Genomic DNA, 15,787 nt, shown 5'->3' on the forward strand with positions numbered 1-15,787 from the left:
TATGTCAAGCGCTAAGCATGATAATCTGATTGGTGATTATGAAAAATACACCATGGCTAAGTCCATATAGGACCAACTAAAAATTGACTTCGGAGGTACATCTACTACAAGGTTAAGGGGTATGACCTTGAAGTTTGAGATATATAAGATGGACCTTAAGCACATTATGCTTGAACACTTTCGAGTGGTCAAGGACATGATTCAAAAGCCGAAAGTGGCAGGTTCAAGCTGTCATCAGGATGCTACTTGATTCCTGGAGTCCCATAAAGCTTGTTCTCACACACAATGATGACATTAAAATGTTTTCTGAAGTTGCGTAACATGTGGAACTTGAGGGGAATTGCCAAGATGCGAATCGTGTTACTGCCCTAGTCCCTTAAGGAGGCAAACGTAAGTCTAATTGCAAAAGATAGGGAACCTAGGAAATCAGGATAGGACTCAAAACCATGCGCTGAAAGAGGGCAAGCCCGCCAAATACAAAAGAGGCAAGCGTGGCAGAAAGAAGGATTTATCCAAATTCAAATGCAACAACTGCCAGAAGATGGGGCACTTCGCTTGTGATTGCACTAGCCCGAAGAAGGTACCACTTTTTACTCTTTGTACATTTGTTCGTACACTTGTTTCAGTTGCTCAGACATAGTTTGATTGGATTACGGAAACAAAAGCAACAAAACACATAGCACGAGATAAAGGGGGGTTTGTAGATTATCACAAAGTTCCAGCTGAATCCCAAAATATGTTCTTGGGGAACAACACTAGTGAGGAATTTCAAGAAGTTGATACTTATCAACTCAAGATGCGTACTAGGTGCACCTTGCTTCTTTGCGACATGCTTTACACATTGAATATTCAGCATAATGTACTTTCAGTTTCTATATTATTACATTTAAGATATTCTTTCCACATTGATGGTTACACTTTAGAGTTTTATTTGAGTGGTACTATTATTGGACGTGAATCCTTAATAGATGGATTTTTTTTTTTTTAAATTAGATTTGATTGATTTTGCTTCATCTATTTCTTATATAGTTAATACATGTGATAATTCTGAATCTATTACATGGCATGCTAGACTGGGACACATAGGGCAAGACATGATGGCTAGGTTAGCTAGAGAAGGCCATTTAGGCTCACTCGCTAAACTTGACCTCCCTATGTGCAAGCCTTGTCTAGCAGGTAAGGCTCATCGAAAGCCTTTTGGAAAGGTAGTCCGAGCTACCCAGTCTCTAGAACTTATCCACTTAGATTTTGCAGACCTATGAATGTAAAGGCACGCCATGGCGCCTCTAATTATCTCATATTCATTAATGACTATTCATGATGCAGTTATGTGTATCGGATATCTCATTGCTACTAGACATTAGATTGCTTCCAACACTTCATGGTAGAGGTTGAGAATTAGTTAAGTAAGAGTTTAAAAACTTTGCCCATTGACTAGGGACGCGAGTATCTATCTGACTAGTATAATGAACTATGTAACGAGAAGGAGATTTGTAGGTAGTTTACCATTTCTTATACTCCACAGCAAGATGACGTTGCAGAGAGGCGGAATAGGACACTATTAGGTGCTATTTGATTATACTCTGCGAGAATGCTTTTGGTGTTCTTCTATTCCACAGAATGCAAATAGACAGAAACACTGGAAAGGCATCTACGGTTTATACGGAAAGAACAAAACTTAGAGTTGGAGAGCCAAAGAAGGTGAAGAAATTCCTTTTTCCTTTTTGTAGTATGTCCACATGTTATGAACTGGTCATCAGTGCGGCATTCCTACGATGAAGGTGAGTGTAGGTAGGAGTGATGAGAGACTTGGGTACAACAGTCATTTTAACTCCTCACTTAACAATGACTGATGGCTGGGGGTCTGAGTATAATATGGTATTTTACAGGGGGTGTCTCTCTAATAGTGGCATTCTCTAGGGGGTGGTGCTATAAATTTCCCTAAATAATTTTTGAGAAGTTATAACAGGACTATATCTGAGAGAGTTGTGTTAGCATGACCCATGGGAGCATGGAGTTTTTGTCCTTCCTATAGCTGAAAACAACAATGACATGTAATATGGGGAGAACCTAACAATCCTTTGGTTTTCTCCCCCTATCCTCCTTGGAGAAACTATTGGTAGCTCTTTATATAGATGGAAAAGTGGAGATTTATCTTTTATCATCCCATGGGTCATGATAACCTTTTCCATAATTTACGTCTATTAAAAATTTTTCTTTATATTTGGCAATAGATTTGAAATTTGCAGTGTAAACTATAACTTACATTTCCTACTAAAATAGGAGAGATTTAATTTGGGTGCTTCAATCACTATAGAAGCTATTAAATTATGAAATTATGAGATTTAATTATTTATTTCATCAGTAATTAAAGCTATAATGGGCCAACATTCCCTTCTACATTATAATAAAAATTTTAGGATACTCACATAGGGGGGATCCAATTATTGGTACCTATATTTCTATGTTTAATATTGTTTCAGTATGTTGGATTTACTCACTAGTTCATCGAATCTGCCATTAACTTTCAGGGATGCTCAAATGGATTCCATATGGGTATCTGGTGAAAGATATACTCAATTAGATGATCTTAGATATCTGATGAAGTACAGTTCTCTTATTCAAAAGCCCAGAGAGAAAACTAATCATATTCTTTTTCCCATTTTTTCGCTAGAAGATCATTTGTATTAAAAATATAAGGAGAAAAAAATATAATACAAGAGGGATAAAAACACCCAAAAGAAGCACGATCAAAGAATTGAGAAGAGTGGAGATGAACTTAATCCACCTTCGGTATTGCCATCAGCAGAAAAAGCCATCGGGCCAACTCTCCTCCACAAAACAGAGAAAACAAATCTCAAAGACTACTAAAGTTTATATCTCGGATGACCCGAGGCATCCATGTCCAGGTCCAACTTGACCAGGGCCGGCCAAGATGTCACAGGAAAAGAAGTTTCAAAATGAGCAACAGACTTTGACAGGAAATCTGCTATTGAGTTAGCTTCTCGAAAGCAATGCGTGATCTTCCACTCCACACCTTTAAGGAAAGAAAAGCTGTTTATCCACCTTTGGCGAAATTTCCAAGGGATTTTCTTTTTCTGTAAAAGAAAAACCATCGTGACCGAATCACACTTAATCCACAACCTCTGCACCCCTAATCTGTCTGCAGCTTCAATTCGAACAATAATTGCCAAGAATTCTGCTTCAAATTTTGTGCATATTCTGAGGAACTCTTTGTAGTTATAGATCATCTCTGCCATCATATTATAAAGAACAGTTCCCTCACATGCTTTTCCTAGATTTCCCAATGAGCAGTCGTCTGAGTTTAATTTCACCCATACTATCGGTGGAGGACACCAAAAATTTTTAAATAATTCTCTTTGTCGGCTCTGCACCCTTGGAAACCCCAACCTTCTTGCACACATCAACTCATCAATTGAAATAGCTACCCCAGAATAGGCCAATGTCTGAGAATGAATTTCATTTTTTATCCTAGAAAAGTAAAAATGCTCAGAGGAGCTAACACTTTCATACCGCCTAGAGTTCCTCTCCATCTAGATGAAAAAATGAATTAACACGAACCTCTTATTCCAAACCCCTTTCAAAGATATTGATTTTGCTTCGAGTTTCCACTAAGAAATCAACTAAGCTTCATCTGAAAAAATCAGCCTCAACACACCAAAACATTGGCAAAACATAGACCACATCAAGCTGGCAAAACTACACACATAACATAAATGACTTTTAGACTCCTCCGACTTACCACATAGATCACACTTTGAAGGAAGAGGGATCCCCCTCCTTTTCACATTCTCATCTAAAGCTAGCCTATTTTTGATCAATCTCCATTTGAAAACTGCTTGGCACTGTTGAATAGAAGACTGCCACACCAATGATGACCAACCCACCTTAGGTGAGCTCCTTCTATAGACCTCCCAGACTGAATTTATGGAAAAAAACCCTACTGAGGAAGGGCACCAATGACACTCATCCTCCATTCCTGAAATATGAATAGACTTAACTTCTTCAATAATTTCAGTCATGAAGCTAGACGCTACCTGGGGAAAATTCCATCTTGAATTATGAATAAAGTCGGAGACTTTAGCCTTTAAATTCCCACAGAGACCATCGTCAAGCATTAGCCTATCTTCAATGGAGGATTGGTCCAGCCATTTGTCCTTTCAGAAGTCAATTTTGTGACCATTACCTACTGTCCACTGCTCATTTAACGCCACAATACTCTAGACTTTCTTAATCCCTGGCCAAATCGAAGAGGAAATATGGCCAAACTTAAGAGATCCATCTGCTTTAAGAAAGCAACCTTGAAAGAATTTACTCATGGAGGACTCCTCATGCTTAATCTTCCAAGTCAATTTTTCTAAGCAAGCAAAATTAACATCACGCAGTCTGTGAATACCCAACCCCTCTTCCTATTTTGGTTTGCAGACATCGTCCCAGTTCACCACTATTTTCTTTGCCACCTCCATAGTGCCAGACCAGATGAAATTGTGCATCCACATTTCTACCAATTTAATGGAATAGTCTGGCCACCAATAAACTGCAAAGTTGTGTATAGGGATACTAGAGATCACTGATCGCACCAACTCCACTTTTCCAGCCATTGAGAGTAGTTTACCCTTCCAGCCAGCCAATCTTCTTTTTATACTGTCCAACAGCGATAACACATGAGATCCTCTCACTCTTCCCTTGAAAAATTTCCACGCCCCAGATACTTTGTCGAACGCCTCTCAGATTTGATGCCTAGGAGACAGGAGATATATTGTTTCCTGTGGGGTGCCACCTTCCCAAAAAACAAGCTGCTTTTATCTACATTAAAATTTTTCCCTGAAAAGGCTTGATATTTATCTAGAAAAACCTGGAGATGCTTCACATATGAATTCATAAAGATAAATATATCATCTGCCAAAAATAAATGAGAGCGTATAGACACACCTCGAGGTCCAGGAAGAGACTTCAACTTTCCATCCCTAACCATCATCTTCAAACCTCAGCAGAAAGCCTCCTCAGCCAAAATGAATAGGATAGGAGAAATAGGATCCCCTTGTCTCAGTCCTCTGCCTATTGGAAAAAACCCATTAGATCTCCATTCAGTAACACAGATAACCTAGAAGAGCTTAAAATAAGCTAAATCCAAGAAATCCATTTGAAAAACTAAACTTCTCCAATGTAGCAAAAAGAAATTTCTATGACATGTAGTCGTATGCCTTATGAACTGCTAATTTCAAACCCATGCCACCACCCCTCACAACAGAATGCATTAAGTTTGCCAATTTAGAAGCCAAACTAATGTTAGAAGAAATGATCTTACCGTTCTGGAAAGCACCTTGCTCCTCTGAGACCAAACGCGGCAAAAAGGCATACGCATGGAAGACAAAATTTTTGATAGGACCTTACAAAAAGAATTTCCCATGCATATAGGCCTAAATTTATCCAAAGAGGATGCACCCTCAAGCTTTGGAATTAGCAAAATAAAATAGTTATTTATTTCTTTGGGCAAGAATCCCATCAAAAAGAAATAAACAATCGCCTTTACAAAATCCCACTCCACAATCTCCCAGCATTTCCTAAAGAATTTCCTTGGGAATCCATTAGGACTAGGTGAACTATCGGGATTCAGATCCCACACTGCTTGTTTTATTTCTTCTTTGTAGGAATCACTTCCAGACTAGCCAGGTCTCCATTAGAAAAAACTTTGGGAATGCAATCCAAAAGTTCATGATGCTCTGTGATACTGGTTAGCTCATGGAATCTCTCAAAAAAAGAAGTGATATACTTAGCTATACCCTTTTAATCCAAAGCCCAAGACCCATCCTCCCTTTTTAAAGCATAAATCTAGTTTCTAGCCCTCCTCAGCTTCATAGAAAGGTGGAAAAGCTTTGAGTTGCAGTCCCTATTTTTCACCCACCTCAGCTTCACCTTTTCAACCCATAAAGCCTCTTGTTTGTGACTTGCAGTCAATAAAGCCATTTTTGCATCAACCTCTTTATTGAAGAGGTCTTCAAACATCCTTGATTCTTCAATTGAGTCCTGGATCATTTTCAAATCCTTTGTAGCCTTTTCCACCTCCAAATTTAGATTTGGAAAGGAATCACGTGCCCATACCTTTAAAGTCCCCTTTAATTTTTTCAGCTTCTCAGATAGAATATATATAGGGTCACCTCTTAACTGCACCTTCCATGCCTCCTCGACTACTGGGAGAAAATTGTCATTTTCCATCTAGAATCCATGGAATCTGAATGGAATGTTGTTCGGCTTAGGGAAAATATTAGAAATCACAAGCAATGGAGCATGATCTGATACTAAACTACACAAGACACGCTGCATAACATTTCTAAAACAATCGACCCATTTTTCATTGCAAAAGCTTTGATCCAAAATGGCTGCAACATGACCCCTCCTCCTATTATTTGTCCAGGTGAATTTTTTCCTAGTAGATGAAACTAGTAATAACATACAAGCATCAATCATCGCCTGGAACTCAGCTGTAGAGTCGAGATTAAAATTACCAATCCCCCTTTTTTCATTAGAAAGCAAAGTAGCATTGAAATCGCCAAGAATAGACCATGGGATCGCAGAAGAAACCTGCAACTCTAACTCCAGCCATAATTGGCGACGTACCACTTTGAATGAACTCACGTGAACAAAGGATAGACCTGCCTTGCTTCCAGGCCAGTCACATTCAATATAGATATGTTGTTCTGACATTGCAGTAACTACTGGATGGGATATACCATGCTTCCATATAATCCATAAATTTGGAACTTTATTCTGACTACTATTGTGAATAAAATCAATGGAATAACCCAGCTTATTGGAAAACAGAGCAGGAAATCCTCTTTCTTGAACCATAGGTTCAGTCAAGCATAAAATCTCCAAGAAATGCTCCTTCACCATCATTCGTAAGGCCCTTTTACCAGTAGCCTTCCTCACACCATGAATATTCCAGAAAAAGACTTGTATGGATTACTAATTTGTTACAGAATGCTTGTCAGACTTCTTAGACTAACCACCACCCTTCTTCTTTTGCTTTCTAGTCACCGCCTTCCCTCTATTATCCTTCTCCCTCAACAGAGCTTCCCTATCCACTGCACTCATCTCTAAATGCACGATTGAGAGAAAACCTCTTGAGCGTTCCAGAGCAAGAATAGAGGGGATGATGTGCTCCACACGAGACTCCACCAGAGGTGCAGGTTGCCATCCCACCTGGTTAGCACCTCCACGACCACGGCTAGCCACCATAGGCTCTCTTCTTTGTCGCGTAGAGAGTCTGAGATCAGGGACCTGAGCATCACTCAGAGACCCATGCACCACATCTTGGTCTCTTTCTTCAATGGGCGGGCAGGAAGGAACTGGGTCCCCATATGAGGTACAATATCCGAGCCTGAATCCGACCCATTGACTAGGACATTATCCATCGAATCTTGGAGGTCCTTCTCCATCGAATTTTGAAATTCAAAACCAACGCTAGTCCCAACTGTGATAGCCTCCTTTCCTACATCATTAGGATCAATTATAGGAGATTCCAAAATTATTTGGTTAACACCACCTTCCACAGAATCTTGAGGATTCCCTAAATCAGAAACAATTTTATTAGCATTAAGAGTATCCCCATTTGAATTTGGTAACTCCCCCACCGAGTCAACCCTTGCCAGGTTAACTCCATCTTCCATGAACACCGCCCCTAGAACAGAAGCAGCATTGTCCTTGGTAGACTGCTTTGCGTCCTTCGCTTTCTTCAATTTACAAGAAGATACTTGATGACCCACTCGCTACAGTACCCACATCTCTCAACATTGTCCTCATACACCACTTTTTGATGGAAGCCAAATACTTTATCAGTACCTGGTTCTAACCTTTTGACTTGAACTTCATCAATTCTCACAGTCGATTCAGAGATATCAATTTCAACAAGCACCCTTGCAAAGTACCCCAGAAGACCTTCCCTTGTCCTCCAGTCTAAAGCCACAGGATGTCTCACTGTCTTAGCAATTGATAGGAGAACGTTCTCATGCCAGTTCTCGAGAGGAAGATCCGAAAGATGCACCCAAACGAGTTTTGTGAACTCTTCAAATAGAAAAGTTTGGCACAACTTGTCACATATGTATCCAACAAACCTTGTTGTAACCAGTTTCAAGTTATACTATGTTTTCTAAGCTCATACAATTTGAGCATGTTGTTGCAATTTTTGTTGTAGATCATATTCATTTGGAATTAGATTGTACTCTTACATGCATTATTCCAAACGTAAGCTCTCCCTAGACAGAAGATCGATTTCGGCCAATCAGCCTTTGCAATGTGGTATTCGAGGTTATTACATAATTGATTACAAACTGTTTACATGGAACAATTTATCATATTATAACACCTACCCAGTCAACATTCAATCCATAGTAACCATCTTATATTAAAAACATCTTGGTGACTTATAAAATGTTCCACTATATAAAGAAGTTATAGAGAGGTAAGGATAAATTTCTCGCTCTCAAGTTGGATATGCGTAAAGCTTATGATATATTTGAGTGGAATTTTATAAAAGGTATCCATTAAAGATGGTTTCCACCAATACTGGGTAGACCAGGCTATAGCTTGCATTCTGTCTATCTCTTATAATCTACTTAATAATGGGTGTATCAAGGGAGAGATTTCCCCAACTAGCGGTATTAGTCAGGGAGATTTTATCTCTCCAACTATTTTTATCTTATGCTCACAAGCTCTCAGAATAATGATTAAACAGGTAGAGGAGTAGGGTTCTCTACATAACATTAACAATTGACATAGGGACCACATATTACTCACTTACTACTCCTGATGGTTGTCTCCTTTTTTCGTAGGTGAAGCTTTAAGAAGTTACATCTCTTAACTAATGTCTAGATTTATATTTTAAGGTTACAGGTCATGCTATTAATCCCCCAAAAATCAAGCCTTACTTTTTGTCCTAATACTTATGTTAAATTTAGGAGATGTTTTTGGTCAATTTTTTAATCTCGAAAAGAGTAGCTTGTTTTTTTGGAAAAGTGACACCTCACTGGAAGCACTTTATTAGTGAATTCTTGGGAATTCATTCTGCAAGGCTATCTACTAAGTATTTGGGGGTGGAATTATTCAAAGAGAGTTAGAAAAGATTATATGTTTCCTTTACTGGATAAGATAAAGAGTAGATTGGCTAGTTGGAAGGGAAGACTATTGTTAATGGTAGGAAGGGTGGAGTTGGTGAGGTCTATGATCTCAAGTATCCCAATTCACAACTTTGGGATTTGTTGGTGGCCTGAATCCTCTATTAAAGTGGTGGAAAGATGGATGCGCAACTTCATTTGGTCAAGTGATATGGAGTTTGTTAAGAAAATTGTTGTAAAGTGAGTTAATGTATAATAGAGGTGGAAAGATGGATGTGCAACTTCATTTGGTAGGTGATATGGGGTTGGTTAAAAAATTGTGGTGAAATGAGATGATGTCTATAAACCTAAACGAGGGGGAGGATTAGGAGTTAGGATGTTGTGTGATGTCAATTATGCTTGTTTGTGTAAATTGGCTAGGCAGATTAAACATGAGGACTCTTCCATGAGTAAATTTTTCATGCTCGTTTTCTCAAGGTTGATGGATCTCTAGAAAAGGGAAAATTTCCTCTTCTATCTGGCCAAGCCTCAAGAAGGTATGGTGTTTTGTTGTGTCTTAGGAGCAGTGGATGGTGGGTAAGTGAGGGTAGTGGCCGGCGGGAAATCTCCTTCTGGTCCTCTCTCCTCTTTCTCTTCTTTGCTTTCTCTTCTGTGTGTGTGCCTCCGCAGGCCGTGCACCACTGTATCACTGCTTGGAGATATGTGGGGGCCTATTTCTTTGGGCTCCATTCTCTCTCTCTCTCTCTCTCTCTCTTGGAGGAGTGTGGTTCGAAGGTACATTCTCCCTAGGTTGATAATGGTCCAGTATATGGGATTAGAATCATACTGGGATCATACAAAAGGGGTTTGGAGAAGTCACCTAGGATTATGGGCCTAGGACCCTGGAGTGGGCCTGATTCCTAAGAAAAGGGCCTAGAAATTGGTCTGGTCTAGAGATTAGGGTACGTATCAGGTTGTAGAATTGGGAAGATGTTAGGCACTCAAACTATCCGGTTCTATCAGTTTTCCTACTAGATGCTTAAAGAACGAACGTTTTCCGTAACTATTTTATACCGCATGCATGGCTAAATTATGACACATATATACATTGATAAAAGAAAATATTACATATATACACTAAAATGAGGAAAATAAAGAGTCAACATTACACTATTTTGGGTGAGAGATTATACCTGTGCTTAACCCCTGTTTTGGGTTAAGAGGGGTGGGCCCCCAATTGGTGCGGATACGGACTTTCTCGTGAATTCTCCCAGCTTAGGGGAAGGTGGTCTTGATTTCTAACTTCCTTTCTCAAGAGATGCTGATTGTGGTGATCTTCGGATATTTGGACAGAAGTTCAGCTAGGGAAGAGCAATTCTCGAGCTGGTAGTTTGGCAGAACTTTAGCAGAACTTCGGCTAGGGAAGGCTGGTTCTAGGTTTAGGTTTTGGAAGAGCTCCGGATAGGGAAGGCTACTTCTGGGATTAGGGTATCAACATTGCTTCGACTAGGGAAGGCTACTTCCGAGATTAGGGTTTCGACAGAGCTTTAAATAGGGAAGGCTACTTCCAGGTTAAGGTTTTGGCAGAGCTTAGGCTAGGGAAGGCTACTTCTGGGTTTAGGTTTTGGTAAAGCTTTGGCTAAGGAAGTCTACTTCCAGAATTAGGGTTTCGGCAGAGCTTTGCTAAGGAAGGCTCGGGAAGGCTTAGGAAGGCTTAGGAGGCTTGGGCCTAGAAGGGTGCCACACTAAGTAAGGGTGGGGGCTAGTGGGTGGCCATGCAAGGAAAGGGAGGGGCTAGAGGATGGCTATACAAGGCAAGGGAGGGGCTCCTAAGGAGGGGGAGAGGTATATTCACCAAGTGTGAACCAAGTATGCTCAAGTGTGTTTAAGTGTGGGAGGGGGTATTTATAGTTTTTTAGAAGGGGGTGAAAAGGTAAAATTTTTAGCTAAGGATGCAAGGGCATAGGGTACACTAGTGGGGACATAGGGTACGCTAGCAGAAATGTGCACTGAGCATGGGTACACAGGTGGGGGGTGTGCACTGAGCACGGGGCCATAGGCAAGGCAAGTAGGGCCACGGGCAGTGTGGGTGGGGCCACAGGTAGGGGGCGAGGGGGCACAAGGGGGAGGGGCATTAGCATTGTGGGTGGGGTAGCTAAGTGCATGGGGCAGGTTGAGCAGGGGGTGAGGCCGTGGGCCAGATGGGGCGGGGCCATTGGGGTGTGGGGCCTAAAGCGCATGGGGCTATGGGGATTGGTGCACGTGGGGCACGTGGGGGTTGGGGCCTAGCTGTGCATGGGTCTGTGTGTGGGGGCCTGGCTATGCATGGGGCCGGTGATGATTGGGAGAGATCCGTCGGTCTGATTTTGACGTACCATATATCATTGGAATCGTGATTCTAAGAACTTTCCACCCATTGTTTGGACCGGATTCCTATGTGAGGTCATAATCAGACCTTTCCTTTCTCCTACCTAGGGTTTTTGGGTTACCTCAGTCAGTTTTCATCTCTGTTGAATGGAAGCAAAAGGCCAAGTCCAAAGTCCATGAGTCATCATAGCCAGGTGAGGGTGATAAAATTTGGTGTCTACAAAATGCCCCTCTTTGGCCGAGACCTATGCCACAACCGAACGACAAAGAAAAGAATGACCATATTTTGTCACCTGGAGTATGTACTGCCATCATCTGGCTCAAGGGTGATGGAGGTGCAAATGCAATAGGAAATATCATTCAACTACTCAAAGCTTAGAGTCTTACCCAATTCATCTATTGTAAGAAAGAAACTCTATCCTGCAAAAGATGTTAGTACTTGATTCTATTCTTGTCTCGCTAGGCTGGGTCTTTCTAACCAGTCTAGGCAATTCATGTCTCCCTGGACTAGGTATTTTGAACCAGTCTAGGAAATTCTTATCTCCCTAGGCTAGGTGTTTCAAACCAATCTAGGAAATTCTTGTCTCCCTAGACTAAGTCTTTCAAACCAGTCTAGGAAATTCTTGTCCACATAGATTAAGTATTTCAAACCAGTCTAGGCAATTCTTGTCTCCCTAGACTAGGTCTTTCAAATCAGTCTAGGCAATTCTTGTCTCCCTAGACTAGGTCTTTCGGACTAGTTTAGGAAATTCTTGTCTCCCTAGATTAGGTCTTTCAGACCAATCTAGGCAATTCTTGTCTCCTTAGAATAGGTCTTTTGGACCAGTCTAGGTAATTCTTGGTCTCTCTAGACTAGGTCTTTCGAACCAGTCTAGGCAATTCTTGGTCTCCCTAGACTAGGTCTTTCGAACCAGTCTAGGCAATTCTTGTCTCCCTAGACCAGGTCTTTTTAACCAATCTTGGCAATTCTTATCTCCCTACACTAGGTCTTTTGAACCAGTCTAGGCAATTCTTGGTCTCCCTAGACTAGGTCTTTCGAACTAGTCTAGGAAATTCTTGTTTCCTTACACTAGGTCTTTGGAACTAGTCTGGGAAATTCTTGGTCTCCCTAGGCTAGGTCTTTCGAACCAGTGTAGGCAATTCTTGGTCTCCCTACACTAGGTCTTTTGAACCAGTCTAGGCAATTCTTGTCTCCCTACACTAGGTCTTTTAAACCAGTCTAGGCAATTGGTCTTAGGCCATATGGACTGTGGGACTGGGTATCTTGATCTAGGTTTAGATATACAATGAATCTGAACCCCCTAGGACCGATGCAAACGATTGAGGGTTTCTGGGCCTACTGTAACAATTTGACTTTTGACCTTTGATCTTTGATTCTTGACTCTTGGATTTTTTATTCTTGATTTGAATTTTGGATTTTGATTTTTTAAATTTTGGATTTGAATTTTAATTTTTTGAATTTTGGATTTGAATTTTAATTTTTTGAATTTTGGATTTTGAATTTTAATTTTATTTTTTTATTTAAATTTTGATATTTTTTTTTTTGAATTGAGGGTGGGAATTTCCACCAATTTCTTTTACCATAAAATGGTCCCCCCTCTTCATTTGGCTCACTTCTCACCTTTGATTTTTTGAGTTTTCCGAGTTCTGAGCGAGTTAACCCAAATTCTTTAGAGTTCTTAAAATTCTTCAAAGTTCTTTGAAGTTCTTCAAAATTTCTTCGAAGTTCTTCTTGAGGTGGAGCCCTTTTCTATAATTTTGAAATATTTTTGGGCTTTTTAGAAATTTTAGATCCTTTTTGGGCTTTTCTATAATTTTTGAATTTTATGGCGGAGAGAACGAGGAAGAGGACCCACAGAGGTCGTATGCTTGAGAGCATAGCAGGACACAACCCCTTGGATAAGGGAGGGGAGGGTCCCACCGTTTAGTACATAGGGGACAGGCTTCGGGGTACGCAAAGACATATTTGTAACTTTGCGTGAAGCATGCAGGTAAGTCAATTTTATCCTTCCTTTATTTATTCTTTCCTTTAAAAAAATGCTTTCTCCTTTTATTTATTTATATTTTCTTACTAGGTGCCCCTAGGGGAGGGCCCCCCACATTGGCCAGATACGGGCATCCCAATATGGTTTGGGAATGGTATAAGATACTCTCCCCTAGGGTCGCATGCCTGATAAACAACACCTACCTGTGCCGCTTGGCTCTTTTGGAGACTAAGAAATTGGATCCTGGGTCGATGAGAGGCATTATTGAGTAATGGTGGCCCAGTACACATTCCTTCCATCTTCCTATTGGTGAGATTACCATCACTCCTTTCTACTTTTATGCCTTGATGAGCATTCCCTTCGGCAGTTGGCCCCTGATTTTACCTGAGACGATGGGGGCAGATGGTTTTCTGAGCCTGACTGGGATCCAGAATTGGGATTTAATAGCTTAGAATGATGCTAGGAACATCCCCCATAAACTCCATGGAACAAATCCTGACGATCGGGCCCTAGCCAAAAAGCCCCAAATCACACGGGTAGTTGCTATACTGCCACCGGAAATAAGCCATCGGAAGCACTGGGGCTGTTTTCTGTGACCACCCGAGCCTTAGGTGCTCTTTATTAGGTCCATCGGAAATAGGATAGGATTGATATTTTTGGTGGACAGTCCCTGTTTTTGGTAGGTGTTTTCGATGACAGTACTGTCATTGTGGGACTTTGCCTATACTCTTTGGGGGTGACCTATACGGGCCCCTCCCGATGTTCCCGACACATATTGCAGATTGGATTACCTTTGTGCCTAGGATAGTGATGCGGACGTATCCGGAGGCCAGAATTAAATCGGATGATTGGTGGCCATACTTGAACCCTAATACAAGCAAGTCTAATCAAGGTGAGGGATGGTTCCTTTTATTTTTAGAATTTTTAATTATTTTAGAATTGCTCACATGTGTAGATTTTTACATGTTTAATTATATTGCTCACATGATGATGATGTTCTATCGTATGTTACATTTTTATGAACATGATATGAAATGTTTATGGATATGTATGGCGGGATCCAGTGTGGTTGAGATGGTATCGGTACCGTGATCGCTGTGTGTTTTTTGTATGTATGAAATGGAATCTGGTGTGGCCAAGGTGGTACCGATACCGTGATTTTCATATGCTTGTTGTATTCATGCATTGATTATGTGCATTAGAGTTAGTTGTAGTCGTGGATTACACTTTGTGGCCGATGTGTTACCAGTATCGTATACTCCGGGACTATATTTGGAAATGGATACGCTTTATGGTCGATGGACATACTGGTATGTATTGCATAGTCCACACTCAACTGTTATTATATATGCTAAACTAGGTAAATAGTCGTGGGTTACACTTTCTGGCCGAGGTGTTACCGGTATTGTGTACCTCGAGACTATACTTGGAGATGGATTACACTTTGTGGCCGATTTGTTCTCGGTATCATGTAATTCATACTAACTGTATCATTATGAAGGCATATAGCATATTTGTGTTTAGGCATCATTCCCTATGCTACGTCCCCTTGCCAACAGGGGTAAGGTGTTGGATAATCCATTTGTGGTATGTTCGATGAACTTTCTCGGAATGCCACACCAACTGTACGATATGATTATTACCGAAGGTGGGAACTTGTCCAGTGTGGTCGATGGACATACCGGTGCCGTGACTACCAGGAGGGGGTTATCTTGGGTTTGCTAGGTGACCCATGGATGCATATGGGGATCGATAGGCTCTTAATCATGGATAGGGTTTGTATCCTTGCATAGTCGATGGCGGTTTCGAGATGAGGGATACAGCCTAATGTGCCTTAGTAGCATATACCAGACTTAGTTGTATTATTAGGTGGATAAGAAAATAAATGAATTGCATCACAAGCATCAAGGACTATATGTTTAATTTTTATAATCATGCATCATAAATTATTTATGTGATTGCTTTGCTTTGATGTGCATGAACCCCACCCCTCACTGAGGAAGTTGGAAAGCTCACCCCACGTATACACCCCTTTTTAGATGATGATGCAGGTACAGTCGTGCCTATGGCTTGTCACTCTCTTTCCTTCGGACCTGAGTATGGAGTGAGCGACTGGTGGATGCCAAAAATGGAGGAGCATGGCCAGGACTGTGCTTGTGATATCTGTGCATACGCGGCACCATGAGGTGTTTGGCGAATTTTTGTTATTTTGATGCAGATCTATGTATAGTATATTTTAAAACTTGATATGTATAAGTCTTGATTATTTGTAAACAAATAAACTTGTTTATAGATAATTACAATATCATTAGATGTCCCCCA

Source organism: Macadamia integrifolia, chromosome 9 (genome assembly GCF_013358625.1).
Source record: "Macadamia integrifolia cultivar HAES 741 chromosome 9, SCU_Mint_v3, whole genome shotgun sequence".
In the NCBI taxonomy this organism is placed as follows: Eukaryota; Viridiplantae; Streptophyta; class Magnoliopsida; order Proteales; family Proteaceae; genus Macadamia; species Macadamia integrifolia.